The following is a 16,215-nucleotide window of genomic DNA, read 5'->3' on the forward strand; positions in this document are numbered from 1 at the left end:
TCTTTTGACTTTAGATAATAAAGCATCCAAATTTATAAATCCAGTGCCTTCTTGGGCCTCATTTTGGTCCAGGTCAGGACCCCACGGATGATTACATAGGTAATCCTGTGGAAACCTGGAGAATCCAGAACACGGGTATTCCACTCCACCTCCCGGGTTAGGCCCTTTTCTCCTTGATGCTGACCCTGAGCTCTTCCACCCACAGTGAGTTCGCTCGCAAGGACAGAGGGGAGACGGGAACACTCTGAGCTGTGCAGAGGCCAATACTCTACGCAAACATGAGGCAGGATTCTTCTCAGTATGTTTGTCCTAAGATGCTCCAGCTTTCACTTGAGGTGAAATGTCGTTTCCGGCTCCCCACATAAATATGGAGGTTCATTTCGAAGGTTTGGTGAGGGACAATGAAAGCCTTAGGTTTGTTACAAACATATTGTCTTCTGTAAAGCTATCAAGGATGAAAGGTAGAATTACAGTTTCAGCAGAAGATTTGTTCAGGGCTTCCCACAAAGTTCATGCTCTTGAACCTGGGGGTGGGGAGTCATGATGCTGTAGGGCATTGTGATTAGGGTATAGATGTTGGTTTTATTTTTTTATTTTTTTTAAAGATTTTATTTATTTGACAGAGGGAGAGAGATCACAAGTAGGCAGAGCAGCAGGCAGAGAGAGGAGGGGAAGCAGGCTCCCTGCTGAGGCAGAGACCCTGAGGTGGGGCTCGATCCCAGGACCCTGAGATCATGACCCGAGCTGAAGGCAGAGGCTTAACCCACGGAGCCACCCAGACACCCTGGTTTTTGTTTTGTTTTTTTTTTTAATAAAGATTTTATTCATTTTTTTGTCAGATAGCGCAATAGCAGGGGGAGTAGCAGGCAGAGGGGGAGGGAAAAGCGGCTCCCCACTGAGCAAGGAGCCAGATGTGGGGCTCAATCCCAGGACATTGGGATCATGATCTGAGCCGAAGTCAGTCACTTAATGACTGAGCTACCTAGGCATCCCTAACCCATTGTTTTAGTTGAAAGGAGGAATAGGAGGGAAAGTGTTGCCAGGCTAAACCAGCTCTAGCTCTCTCCTACCCTCCACACACACACACACACACACACACACACACACTCTCTCTCCCTCTGTCTCTCTCTTTCTCTCTCTCTGTATACTCACATGTGAATATCCAGGGGTACCTTCAGGTGATAGTACCACATCCTTTTTCTACAAAGCTTAGCTATCACAGCATCACTGTCTGCACTTCTCATTAATAATGCTATCCAACAGTCAGCACCTGTCTTGACCCAAAAAAGTGGTCAGTACTCTAAGCCATCATGTTATAGGTTGATAACCCTTGGAGTGTGACCTGGTGCCATGCCTAGCTCTGATTCCTGGAACTCCAGAAGTGCTTGGCTAAAGTCCAGTGATCCTGCTGTTGCATCTTGCCTCCTACCCTGCATTTTGGCTCTTTTTCAGAAATAAGAAAATTGTTGGAGAGACAATATTGAAATTTCAGTCAGTGCCAGCATGAATCAATAAGACAGTGAGTCCTAACCACCCCACTTTGGCTTAGCTCAGTTTCCAGTCCTCTGGACCATTGTCAGAAATATTCCAGAAAGGTAAGTGTTGCAAGGCACATCGTTCTTGTAAATGCACAGAAGTTCAAGGTCAGACATGACTCCCCAGGGGACAGGAGCAGAATATAAAGAGGATGTTAGATGCTAGCTGGAACACTGGACCAAGATTAGGAGACTAAGTTTCTACTTCTGACCTTTACTTGTTCTTTTTTTTTCCCCCAAAGATTTTATTTATTTATTTGTTTATTTGAGAGAGAGAGAGAGAGAGAGCGCAAGAGTCAGGGGAACAGCAGAGAGGGTGGGAGAAACAAACTGCCTGCTGAGCAGGGAGCCCAATCCACAGGGCTCAATCCCAGGACCCTGGGATCATGACCTGAGCCAAAGGCAGATGCTTAACCAACTGAGCCACCCAGGCGCCCCTGATCTTCACTAGTTCTTCAACCTTAAACAAGCTACTTAGCCTTTCAGAATCTTGTCAAATGGGCATAATGACACCAGACCCTCCCACCCCCAGTTTAACCTTCCCAGTGGCACACTAGGAAGAAGACAAAAGGGACACTGAGATTTGTAATGAGCCATTTCAAGAGTAGTGAGAGCATGGTAGTACCAGGATGACAGTTCTAGAAGCTGCCAGAACTATAGTAGCAGGAGAACAATTAGAGATGGTATAACATGAATCTAGAATAGGAATTAAGGGAAAAGCTGAAGATTGGGGCCAGATGGAAGAGGGGAGTAAATGGGAGAGGATGATAAGGGAAATGGGAAGCTGGGATGGTGGCACTGATAGATTTGCCTCTCCCGGGGCGGCAGGAGGGCCAGCCACCCCCAGAAAAGAAGAAGAAGAGGATGCCATTCTCTCCCTCTAAGTTGGAAGGTGTATTGCAAGGGAAGTGAGACAGCTCAAAGGGAAACCGCTGTGCAGTCAGGAGCCCAGCATGGATTTTGGTCCACAGTTACAGTCACTCAAACCACCACATCGTAGAAAGTAAGAAGTTTGATGAGAACTTCAGATATGAAAGGAATTGAAATTATCTCAGAAAATGTATAAGAGGAGGGGCACCTGGGTAGCTCGGTCGTTAAGCGTCTGCCTTCGCCTCAGGTCATGATCCCAGGGTCTTGGGATCAAGCCCCACATCGGGCTCCCTGCTTGGTGGGGGTTTCACCCTCTCCCACTTCCCCCTCTCCCACTTCCCCCTGCTTGTGTTCCCTCTCTTGTTGTGTCTCTCTCTGTCAGATAAATAAATAAGAACTTAAAAAAGAGAGAGAGAGAGAATGTATAAGAGGAAAAGGGCCAGGCCAATAAAAGCACTTTGTGGTGATATGGCTGCCTATGTAGAAAGCCAAAGGGGCTATTCCCTCTCCCTCCCTCTCCAGCCCTGCATGGATGTGCTGTGGCTCCACTCAGTTAGAAGCCCCTGGGATACGTACACAGGCCCAGCAAAAGCCATGACAGTGACGGAGGCCTGCGTCAGAAAGTGCGAGGCTGGGGGTTGTCGGGCAGACACTTTTCTTCAGCTCTTTTCAGTTCAGTTCAAGCCACTCTGTGGTAGGCACTGCGACACAAAGATGAGTAAGAAGAGTAAGAAGTCGCCCCCACCTTCCACGAAATTCTAGACGGAAGGAAAATAGGCATGCCAGCAAATCCACATGGAAAGAGAGCTTAGAAATGGCTTGGCAGGGGGCATGCTGGGGAGGAGGTCACGTACAGTAAAAAAAAAATGTGTTGGCTATGGAGGTCACTAACCCACATACAGATCTTTAATAAACAGTCTTTAGTTAAGAACTTTATTATGGAAATTGTCAAACATGCAAAAGTTGAGTGAATATTATACTGAACGCTCATGTACTCATCACAGAGCTTCAACAATGTGGCCAATCTTGTTGAATCTAGAGCATCCAGCCCTCAACTTCTCCTTCTGAATTCTTTTAGAGAAAATCCCAAACATAATTTCATGTAGAAATACTTCAGTATGTTACCTCCAAGAGATTAACACTCACGTGTACACACAGACACACACACACACACACTCTCTCTCTCTCTGTAAACTAAATTTTACAAATATTGTGACGCAAAAGGGAGTTTTATATAAACAATCCAAGAATCTTTCACAATAAAAGCAAGACTGGCATTGTTATGTGCAAAGCCACAAGAGCCAGAAACAAGTACACACGTGTGTGCACACACACACACACATGCACACACAGCTGGGCCAGTAGTGCCCACAGAAACAACTGCTGAAGTTGGAGAAGTCGGTGAGGGATGGAACTTCAGAAAGGAAGGTAGAAAATGCAGATCATTTTCAGGTTGAAGAAAAGAAACGGGTAAACAAAGTTGGTGGGAGCAAACGAGTCAACAAGAGGCACAGGCAGAAACCACCAGGGAAAATTAGTCCTCGATGAGGAAAAGAATATAGAAAACACGGAAAAATAGCTACTTCTGAAGTTACTCAGAGGAATAATGGGGTGACAGTCTTGCGTTAGATGGAACCCAAGTCTGAGGAGGATATGACTGGCTTTGGGTGCCTATTGTGTTTTCAAGTGACTGTCTGGATGTCACTGGAGTGACCATCCCCTTCAAACAGATCAGATGAGTTCAAGCCCCCATCCTCCCCCACATGGATGCTCAAAGCCCTGCCACAATGTCTGTGAATCTCCAGGGGGTTATTATGGTCACCTCTGACTTCCAGTGAATTTGCTGTCCCTGAGTCCCGCCATCCTGATCTCATCTTGGGATTCAGCCCTTTTCCATAATTTCCCCAAAAGCCTACTGCAGAGGGTGATTAGCTGACCAAAAAGATTTAGCAGAGTTTATACCACAGGAACCAGAACCTGCAGTAGAATATTAGATTTCCCAGATTTTATGTGTATGACCTTCTATTACTTCCCACTCCCTCCAGCCCACGATTTTGTTCATTGCTCATTGTACCCCTGGCAAGCTTCTATTCCTCCCACCATCTTGCTGATGGCTTCCCCTCTCCCACCCCCCTTTCCTCACTCTCCAACCCTTCCCTTCCTCCTGATTTCTGTTCAGTTCCACATCAACAATTAGTACTTCTTATGTTACCCTGATTCCTGGAAAACACAGCCTGTGGGAGTCACCTTATCCCCAAATAATCACCCTGCTCCCACCAAGTCTGACATCAACTGTCAGGATGTCAACGTTTTCATCCAAATATGAAGGAATGGCTGAGTAATTGATTGATTAATTAATTCATTAGAAAGACTGAAGTGACTGAGAACTTGAGCCAAGAAAAATGAGCCAAAGGGAAAAGTGGAGACCTTCCAAAGGAAATGTTGAAGGACTGAAAGAAAAACACATGAAATTAGGGTGAACAGAGCTTCAGCTAAAAATACAGAATCCATATAGAATTTTGAACCTGCTTTTGCATACAGTATTTCATGAACTCTTCACAAGAATCACAAGATGGTAGCTGTCATTATCCCATTTTGCAAATGACAAACATGAGCCTCAGGGAAGTTAAGAGATTCCAAGGTTTTGTAGTTTAAGTGGAGGAATTTCTCTGGGAATCTCTTAATCCCAAACTACAGCTGTCTCTGTGACCCCATGAGAACATAGGCTGGAACTAATGCTTAGGAGTCTCCAAACAGAGAGGATCTGGATGTAATTCTACTTTAAAAATAGAGCTGCATTTGGAGAGAGAAATCTGTGTGAACAGACTGGTTTAGGACTAATCAAATCCTTCAATAGGGGAAGAGCCATTCAAGTTCAGATTTTCAGGTTTTTGTTTAAAAGACACAGTATGGAAGTTTGAAAGATCATAGAAGCAAACCAGATTTGGAGAAAATAAATAATTTATAGATATGAACCCCCAAAAGAAAAAAAGAAAACCAAAAAAAAAAAAAAGAGAGAGAGAGAGAGAGAGAAAATGTCCACAGTCTTTAGTTAAGGACTGGACGCCTCCCTTGCGCACAATGAAGGTATGAGGCTGGAGGAGATGCCCACGATGCATCTTGGGAAAGGAGCCAGGGCAGTGGATAAACAACAGTGAGACACATAACAGAGATGTGAATGTTTTCTACAAGGGCTTTTCAAATCAAGCTAAATAATTGCAAGAGCAGTGGCCTGAGCCTGAGTCCTGGCCTCTCATCTTACTCCCTGAACAGCAGAGCTTCACCACCCACTCCCCCTTCTTCTCCAACTATCAGTCCCTAGGTTCCATGCAGTTGCTCAGCCACCAGGTCTGGCTGGCCAGCGTATATGCAGGTGCCCAAGGGCTCAAGCTCCCAGATCTCTCCATATCCCTCTCCACCAGCTTCTAGGAGCCTGGCCACTGAGCAAGGAGCCAGACATGGGGCTCTGCTGCTAGAGGTCTGGCAGGCATAGGGGGCATCCAGGTGAGAAGGAGATCATGCAAGACCTGAATGACTGCCTGGCCTCCTACTTGGAGATAGTGAGGAGCCTAGAGGCTGATAATCAGAGACCAGAGATTAAAATCTGGAAACATTTAGAGAAGGTCAGAGACTGGGGGCATTACTTCAAGACCATCAAGAGCTTAGGGCTCAGATTTTTGCAAATTCTGTGGCCAATGTCACAGACAGTGACGACTTCAGAGTTGACTCTGAGATGGAGCTGACCATTCACCAGTCTGTGAATGACATCCATAGACTCTGCAAGATCACTGATGACACCAATGTCACTCGGCTGCAGCTGGAGACAGAGGTCGAGGCCCTCAGGGAGGAGGTGCTCTTCATTTAGAACCATGAGGAGGAAGTAAAGGGTCTACAAACAAACTGCTTACTCTGGGTTGATGGTGGAGTTGGATGCCCCAAATCTCCGGACCTCAAGATCACAGCAGACATTGGGCCCAGTATGATGAGCTGCCTCAGAAGAAGCAAGAGGAGCTGGACAAGTACTGGTTCCAGCAGACTGAAGACAGCACCACAGTGGTCACCTCGATGACCGCTGAGATAAGAGCAGCTGAGATGACCCTCACGGAGCTGAAACATAAGGCCCAGTCAACCTGGACTTGATGAGAAAACTGAAAGCCAGCTTGGAGAACAGCCTGCGGGAGTTGGGGGCCCTCTACACGATGTAGATGGAGCAGCTCAGTGGGTCCTGCTGCACATGGAGTCAGAGCTGTCCCAGACCTGGGAATAGGCACAGTGCCAGACCCAGGAGTACCAGGCCCTGCTGAAAATCAAGGTCAGGCTGGACACTGAGATCACCACCCACCATTGCTTGCTGGCAGACGGGGAGGGTTTGTGTCTTGGTGTTACTCTGGACAGCAACAATTTCTTGCAAACTATCCAGAAGGCCAGTACCTGCAGGATTGAGGACAGCGATGTGGTATCTGAGACCAATGACACTAAAATTCTGAGACATTGAGGCAGCAGAAACAGGGTACCCTTTGGGGAGCAGGAAGTCAATAAAAAGTTCAGAGGTAGATAAATAGATAAATAGATAGATAGATGCAAAAGCATGTTTTGAACAACCTGTAGGCCCACTTCATGAACAGGCATACCAACAGGCCTCAGGCCCACATTTGCTCTGGTAGTTTTCAACCCTGCAGGACTCAATCATGCCACTATTATAATTACCAAAGACCTGTGAGAAAAGAAAAGAGGAAGATGGCACATAAATCTTCCTCATGAACAAAAGTTTCAGGATAGTTTGGGGAAAAAATGCAAGTGAATTGAGTCACCATAGGGTTGCTAAAATCAAGAAACTGTCCAAATTAGCCAGGACCATAACTATTAAAACATCAATTTATTATAAATAAAATTATCAGGTCAGTGATACAGGTCCAGAAAACTTTTTTTTTTTTTTAAGGTCCATCAATTACTCAAGTTTAAATGCCATTACTTTAGAGAGAAGGGTATTTCCAGCCGATGCTAGCCATTTGAATTTCGTAGGTCTCAGATTCTTATAAGCAAAAATGCCAGAGATTGGGGTACCTGGGTGGCTCAGTCGGTTAAGCGTCTGCCTTCAGCTCAGGTCATGATCCCAGGGTCCTGGGATTGAGCCCCACATCGGGCTCCCTGCTCAGCGGGGAGCCTGCTTCTCCATTTCCTTCTGCTACCACTCCTGCTCTGGGCTCTCTTTCTCTCTTTCTGTCAGATAAATAAAATCCTTTTTTAAAATGCCAGAGATCATAAAGCACAGAGTGAAAAATTTTATTATTTCTATTCATGCGATGTCAGAGATTGAAATTAATTTCTTAAAATGTAGGGAATTAGGTAAAAGAGTGAAGAACTGAAGTTATGCTCCCCTTTAAAGATTTCAGAATGATGGAACTTTTTTTCAATGACATAGAGAGAGCTGTCTAAAGGAATATAGCTAAAGCCCTCCAAGAATAAAATAGATCTTACCTCAGAAGCATTTAAGAGAGAGCACAGACAGATAAAAACCAAGGTGAAGACACTGGGGCCGAAACAGTGACATCAAAGAATAGATGAAGCAGAACGGGGGTGTTAAGAGCAGAACCAGGTCATAAAAGAACAAAAACACTCCATTCAAAAATCAAAGGTTTATGAAAAGAGACAGGATTGTTGCAAGTTGAAAATGGGCAGAATACAGTACCCAAAGAGAGCCCGAGATAATAGAAGGGTTTAACCAGACCGATCAAGTGCAAGGAAAGATTGAGCCATGCACTTGGCCATGGCTGCCGAAGAAAGGAGTGGCCCCACAGCGGACATGGTGGGTCAAGTGGTTCTCAGTGAGCCGGATCTGGAAGCACGGAAGCCCTCCTGGCTCAGGCAGACACGCGGTCCAGCTCCCCCACGCCTTTAAGAACTGAGCAAAGTGCTATTTTCAATGGCAGACACTTAAGGGGAAGGGGAAGTGAGCCCGATAGGGAAACAAGGAGCTTGTGGTACTTTACAAAGAAAAGAGGACACTGAGGACAAGTTGCCACTATCTTTAGAAGCACGGAGCAGGGGACTTTCGTAGGAAATTTTCCACACCATAACAGAATGCTCAACAAAGTGGAAAAAGAAAGCCTAGACTGGTGCAAAATCACAAAACAGGCCGGGGGGCTTAGAGGGGATAAATGACAATGGGGAAGAAGCGGGAGAGGAGAGATGGGGCTGGGGTCACAGAAGACCTGGGCAGATGATGGATGGTCTCTGCTGTGTCTCGGAATTGAGGGATATGAGAGCAGGGCCTGCGGTGGGGGTGCGGGGGCAGGAGTCAGCAACCCGGAGAAGTCAGCGGGAGCTCGGATGCGAGGATGATGAGGAACAGCTCACTCTGGGCAGAGCCCGGCTTCAGTTTCCACAGGCGGTAGCAGTCTGGCAGTTACAGAAGGCTTATGTCGGGGCTGACAAAATAAAATACAAGGTCATAAAAAAGAAAAACCGGGGAAATCTGATACTGTTGACGGGATGGACTGACGAAGAGGCTAGGCCCATGAGGATTTTTACTTCCAGGTTTGGCAGGTGTAGAATAGTAGCTATCGTGTTTTGAGAATTTACTCGTACCAAGGACCTTCTGTCCTTTTTTTTTTTTTTTTAAGATTTTATTTATTTATTTGACAGAGATCACAAGTAGGCAGAAAGGCAGACAAGGGAGGGGGATGTAGCAGGCTCCCTACTGAGCAGGGAGGCCGATGCAGGGCTTGATCCCAGGACCCTGGGATCATGACCTGAGCTGAAGGCAGAAGGTGTTTGTTTGTTTGTTTGTTTGTTTAAAGATTTTATTTGTTTGTCAGAGAGTGAGAGAGAGCGAGCACAGGCAGACAGAATGGCAGGTGGAGGCAGTGGGAGAAGCAGGCTCCCTGCTGAGAAAGGAGCCCGATGCAGGACTCGATCCGAGGACGCTGGGATCATGACCTGAGCCGAAGGCAGCTGCTTAGCTAACTGAGCCACCCAGGCGTCCCGAAGGCAGAGGTTTTAACCCACTGAGCCACCCAGGTGCCCCAAAGACCTTCTGTTCTATCTATCCACGAATCTTTACAACAACATGTTTTATAGAGCCAAATTCATTGTTCAGAGAGATTAAGCTCTAGTCACCCGTATATTCTTTTCCTTTGACGTGGATATTTTTCTCTCATCTTTTTCCAAGGTATATATTACAACATTATTCATATTAAAAAACAACAAATGTCCAAGTAATTCTACTGTTAGGTATCTACCCAAGAAATAAACATGTGTCCACACAAAAAGTTGCATACAAATGTTCATAGCAGCATTATCTCTAACCACAAAAAATTGAAAACAACCCAAATGGCTACCAAGATAAATGAGTGAACAAGATGTAGTATATCTATACACGGGGATATTATTTGTCAAATGAGGTATGGAAGCCTCATATAGCATGGACGGATCCTGAGTACTTCGTGCTATGGGAAAGAAGCCAGTCATGAAGAACCAAATATTGTAAAATTCCACTTATATGAAAAGTCCAGAATAGGCAAATATATAGACACAAAAAGTAGATTAGGGGTCACTTGGGGCTGGGGGAAAGGGGGAAACAGAAGTTTGGTGGTGGCAGCTAAAGGCTATGGGGTTTCTTTTTGGAGTGATGAAGATATGCCAAAATTGATTGCACTTTTGCTTACACACCTCTGAAAATACTAAATGCCATTGAATTATATACTTAGGTAGGTGAATTATATGATATATACATTACCTCTAAAAACCTGTTCCTGAGGTACCTGGGTAATGGCACTGGTTAAGCATCTGACTCTTGGTTTTGGCTCAGGTCGTGATCTCAGGGTCATGAGATCAAGCCCTGTGTTGGGCTCCTCGCTCAGCACAGAGTCTGCTTGAGATTCTCTCTCCCCTCAGCCCCTCCCACTTGTGCTCTCTCTTTCTAAAATAAATAAATAAATCTTTAAAAAAAAAAAAAACTATTACCAAAAAAAAAAAAAAAGCAAAAACAAAACCAGAAAACTTGGTTTTGAATTCTCGGTCATGTGTCATGACACACCTAAAGAAAGTAATAAAAGTGACTCTGTTTTTACATTCCAGCTCCCTCCCGTGGCCCCATCCTCGGGCTCACTGTCCACAGTACTAGTGCCTGGCTCTGCCCCCAGCCTCAGACTAGACAAAGCAGCTGAAAGGCTATTCTTGAGGCTTGGACAGGAGCTAGAAGTAACAAGTGCCAGTATCTCATGGGAGAAGGGTGTTATTATAATTCCCCTTGGAGGGAAAAGGAAATATTTAATAAGATCATATCATTTACAAAAGAGCACTAGTATGTTGCAGAAGTAGGGTGTGAACCCAGACAGTCTGATGTCTCGGTAGGGACTGTGAACTGCAAGCTTCCAGAGACCAGGTGGGTTCTAAGAGTAGGACACCACATTCTTGCACACACTGTTAGTGGGACTGGAAATTGTAGCACACTTTCAGGGGGACAGTTTGGCAGGAGGCATCAAACATCAAAAATAGAGGCACACTTTTTGATCCAGCAACCCCACATTCAGAAATTTATGCTATAGAAACAGTCAAACAGGGGTCCCTGGGTGGCTCAGTGGGTTAAGCCTCAGTCTTCAGCTCAGGTTGTGATCTCAGTGTCCTGGGATCAAGCCCCACATCGGGCTCTCTGCTCAGCATGGAGCCTGCTTCCCCCTCCCTTCTGCCTGGCCCTCTACCTACTCGTGATCTCTCTCTCTCTCTCTTTCTGTCAAATAAATAAATAAAATCTTAAAAATAAAAAAGAAATCATCAAACAAATGAACAGATATATACTAACAGAAGGATTTTCATCAAGGTGTTATATACATAGTAATAGGCCAAAAAAAAATTTTTTTTAAGATTTTATTTATTTAGGGGCGCCTGGGTGGCTCAGTGGGTTAAGCCGCTGCCTTCGGCTCAGGTCATGATCTCAGGGTCCTGGGATCAAGCCCTTGGGCTCTCTGTTCAGCAGGGAACCTGCTTCTCCCTCTCTCTCTGCCTGCCTCTCTGCCTACTTGTGATCTCTGTCTGTCAATAAATAAATAAAATCTTCAAAAAACAATCCCTTTTAAACAATGTAAAATTGAGGAATCTTCTTCCAAGCCTGTTACTGAGCTATAATGAGAGCATGTAGAATTTTTAAAATTTGGGACACTGGGGAAGCTTCAGGCTTTTAGAAATGAATGGCTTGATTTATACCAACAAGAGAAGGAAAAACTGATCTTCTGAGACTGACTGGGAATCTATGGGATGTGTTTGATGAGCTCCTCACCTGTAACAGTAGATGGCCCGAAGTCCATTTTGTACAATGTGAAAGTTAAGATGGTCTTAGGTTTAGGAGACATCTGTTTCCACAAGAAGACTCTCTGGTTCACATCATATCATTGCCAATTCAGGGACCTGGTCACCCTACTGTGCTTAGAGTCTATAGAAATACATGTGGAGGGGCGCCTGGGTGGCTCAGTGGGTTAAGCCTCTGCATTTGGCTCAGGTCGTGATCCCAGGGTCCTGGGATGGAGCCTCGCATCGGGCTCTCTGCTCAGCAGGGAGCCTGCTTCCCCCTCTCTCTTTGCCTGCCTCTCTGCCTACTTGTGATCTCTGTCAAATAAATTAATAAAATCTTAAAAAAAAAAAGAAATACATGTGGAAATATTTAGAAGTAGAGGATCATGAACTTCAGATGGTTCAGACACAAAATTAGAAGTAGATCATATCTAGAGTACATTCATATGCGATTGAATGCTAATAAGAAATTTATCTGGTAAAGGACACACAGATCTTCCTTGTGCTCTTTTTATTTTTGTAATTTTTAAAAAATCTGATATTATTTATAAATCAAGTGTTAAAAGTGAAAGAAGACTTTAGGCCAGAAACTAAAAATACACTATTGCTTCTCAAATGGTAACATATCATCTTGGCGATATTACTGGCCTATGTCTGATATTACTTTATTTTTTTACAATTATTTTAAATAGATTATATGTTTATATGATTGAAAAATCTGACCACTGGGGCACTTGGGTGGCTCAATCAATTGGGCATCTGCCTTTGGCTCAGGTCATGGTCTTGGGGCCTTGGGATGGAGCCCCACATCAGCACCCCATCCAGTGGGAAGGCTGCTTCTCCCTCTCTCGGCTGCTCTCCCCCACAGTCCTACTCTCTCTCCCAAATAAATAAATAAAATCTTTTTTTAAAAAATCTAACACTATGAGAAGGTAGATACTGAGAAATGTCACTCCTGCCCCATCCCTGTCCACTTAGCTACCTCATATCTGCAGATAACTACATTTATTAGCTTCTGATTATGTATGCTAAAATATATCACTCCTCCCTTCCTTACAGAAAATGGGCTGTGCTGTACACACCATTCTGTGCTTTGCTCTCGCCCCCTAGCAGTATATCACGTAGATCTCTCCATTCTATCGCTTTAGGATATTATCTTTGTTTATAAAGAAAGAGCTCTACTAGCTGCTTCATTTATTTACACAGAATGTGTGCTCCACCCGAGGGCTTGGCTGTGGGTGAAAGCCTATGTGCTTTGCATTTACCTTTCACAGCTGACTCAAAAAGTCAGCTTCTGGGCTTGTCAAAGGTCAAATCCAAAATACCAAGACATTTTCTTAAATATTCTGGCCAGTTTTGAACATCAAGGAACAATAAAATTTCAGATGTGTTTCTTGAAAGAACACTGAAAAGATGGGCTGACCACAGAGTGTACTTACATTTTCATTGTTCCTTTTTTAAATGCCTCACTCTGGGAATTTCTAGACAATGTCAGTTTTGTGTTCTTGCTTTTTGCTCTATGTGGCTATAGCCCAGAACTGTCAGAAGAGATTAAGTTTTTATAAAAGAGAACTTTCTAAAGTTTTGAAATATTATGAGCAAATGAAATACTTTTTTTCTGCCCATAGTGCAATTCAGTTCAGTTCAACAGACATTTACTAGGCCTGGTATAAACTACCGAGCTTTATTGAAAAGATGGATAAGACACTGGTCCTGGCTTCAGGATGCATACGAAGAATGTCCCCTTCATGTGGACACTGCTGTGCTGTAGCAGACACACATAAAATGCTGCAGGAGAACAGAGAAAGGACACGGAGCCCTGCCTTATTAGAGAAAATGAGCTCAGTTGTAAAGACAGGTTAATGCTGAGCAAAGAAAGGGCTGGGGCAGCAGAGGGGCAGGTCATTAAGCTTCATGAAGACACAAAAGTAGCCAGTATAGATGGGGAAATGGCAAACGGCTCAATGTCACTAGAGTTCAAGGTGTTAACAGACATAGCTAGCAAGCGGAGGGCCGTGTATGGTCTGTGCCAGAGCTGGGGCTTGATGCTGGGCAGTTGTTAAAGGATGGAGTTTGGGCAGATTTGCCTTTAGAAAGCTCATCTTAGCTTTGGCCTGGAAGGTGGATTTGAGGAGGGGATCAATCTAATCTATAGGGATGGAGAAGAGGGGACATATTTGAAAAAAACACTACAGGACTCGCTGACTAATGGGTGTAGGGAAAGAAGGCCAGGAAGACCCCTGGGTTCTGACTTGCGTGACTTGGGGAATAGCGGTTCCCTTAAATGGAACGGGGAAAGGTAGGTGGAGGAGGGACCTTTTTAGGTCAAGTTGAATTTGAAGGTAACAGCCAGATGCAGCTATGACCCTGAAAATCAGAAAAGAGTTCTGGTATTTAGAGATATAGATTTGGGCATTGTGTTCATTTCCTGAGGCTGCTGTAATAAATTACCACAACCTTAGTGTCTTAAGACAATATAGATTTATTCTCTCACAGTTCTGAAGGTGGAACGTCTAAAATCCATCTCACTGGGCTAAAGGTCAAGGTGTCAGCAGGGCTAGTTCCTTCTGAAGGCTCTAGAGGAGAACTTTCCCTACTGTTTCCTGCTTCTAGAAGCCAACTACATTCCTTGACTTGTGGCCCTTCATTCATCTTCAGAGCCAGCACTGTAGAATTTCGCTTGTATCTTCTATTGTCAAGTCTCCCTCTGTGTCCCTTTTATAAGGACACTTGTGGTTACATCTCCCCATCTTAAGAGCCTTAACTTATTCACAACTGCAAAGTCCCTTCTGTCACATAAGGCAACATTCACTGGCTCCAAAGATCAGGACTTGGATATAGCTAAGGGATATTATTTAGCCTACATGTGTGGTTGGCATTAAGTTAATGAGAGTACATACATAGAGTCAGTGGGGTAGAGGTGTGGATGGAAAGAAGAGCATTGGATCAAGAACAGGACAGTGGGAACACCAAAGTTAAGGGAGTGAGCCTTGGTAGAAGGAACCCAAAGGAGATGGAGAAAGAAGGTGAGTACCAGGAAAGAGCTGGTGTCATGGAGGCAGAAACTAACAACTAATAGGGAAGAGGGAGTGGTCAATAGATGAAATTGAGAAGACCACCAGGAGGTCCCGAGGTGTCTTTTTCCACGGCGGCTTCAGTGGGGTACAGGGGGTAGAAAACAGACAGCAATGGACAGTGTGAAAGAACGATGAGGAAGGGTGGACCACCCTGTCAACAATTTGGCTAAGAAGAAAAGAGATATGATGACAAGTAGAAAAAAAAAGTGCAGACTCAAGAGAAGTTATTTTGTTTTATTTTGCTTTGTTTCTAGGAAAGTGTGAGTCCAGAGCATACTTGTAGGTTGGAAGGAAAGAGCTCATAGATTGAGAGACACCAAAGATTTATGGAAGAGCGGGGATACCTGATAGAACAAGGTCCCCAAGTAGTCTGATGATGTGGCTTCCAGGAGCTCAGATAAATAAAATTTGACATAAGCCTAACCTTTGATCCACCTTCTAGAAATTTATCTTGCAAAAAGAAATCTTACCAAAAAACGTATAAAAATGCTCACATAGGAGGAAAAAATATACAAGATTGCAAGATTCTTCAAAGGCAAAGAGATACGTACAAGAGTGCTCAAGACAGTATTGCTTATAATAGGGAAAATTTGAAACAATTTATATGTCTCTCAGCAAAAGATTAGTAAACTGTGGAGTTGAGAATGGCTTTGAAATCTTGGGGTGCATTTTTAGTCTCTGACTTTGTTACTGAGCTTGCTTCTATTGGAGAAAGGAGAAATATGGATAGGCAGGTAAGCCCGAGAGGTCCAACGAAGGAAGGCTAGCCTTCCCCCAGGCCCAAGTTGAAGAACTAGAGTCCCTATAGTTCCTAATAGTCTGAAATATCAGACTATTTAGAAATAATATTTTGCAACCCAAGATCTAGGTTTTGTTTGTTTCTGTCCTTTGTGGATGGAAACATAGATTTTTCTTAAAAAAATTTTTTTGAGGGGGGCAGCGCCTGGGTGGCTCAGTGGGTTAAACCTCTGCCTTCAGCTCAGGTCATGATCTCAGGTCCTGGGATCAGGCCCTGCATTGGGCTCTCTGCTCAGCAGGGAGCCTGCTTCCCACCTCCACCACCCCTGCCTGCCTTTCTGCTTACTTGTGATCTCTGTCAAATAAATAAATAAAATCTTTTGAAAAAAAAAAGTCTTGGGGTGGAAAGATATCCCTATATATGATATGGTCCAGGAATCGTAAAGAAAGGTGTTACATAATAAAAAACGAACAGCTTCTACAGACCCTATAAACAAGTAGACTAGAAAAAACATTTCAGTCTACCTAATATATAAAGAACCCTTCAAATTCTCTCTTTCTTTTTTTTTTTTTAGCAAGACAGAACGAGTGAGCAAGGAGGGGGTGGGGAGGGTCAGAGGGAGAGGTAGACAGAGAATCTTACACAGGCTCCATGCCCAGCACAGAGCCCTACACGGAGCTCCATCTCGCAATCCTAAAATCATGAC

General features: G+C 44.3%; 1 pseudogene; it reads left to right on the forward strand.

Annotated features, from left to right (window-relative positions):
• Nucleotides 1-5,518: 5,518 nt before the first annotated feature.
• Nucleotides 5,519-6,900, forward strand: LOC132014466 (keratin, type I cytoskeletal 18-like; annotated as a pseudogene).
• The last annotated feature ends 9,315 nt before the right edge of the window (nt 6,901-16,215 follow it).

Source organism: Mustela nigripes, chromosome 3, assembly GCF_022355385.1.
Source record: "Mustela nigripes isolate SB6536 chromosome 3, MUSNIG.SB6536, whole genome shotgun sequence".
Lineage (NCBI taxonomy): Eukaryota > Metazoa > Chordata > Mammalia > Carnivora > Mustelidae > Mustela > Mustela nigripes.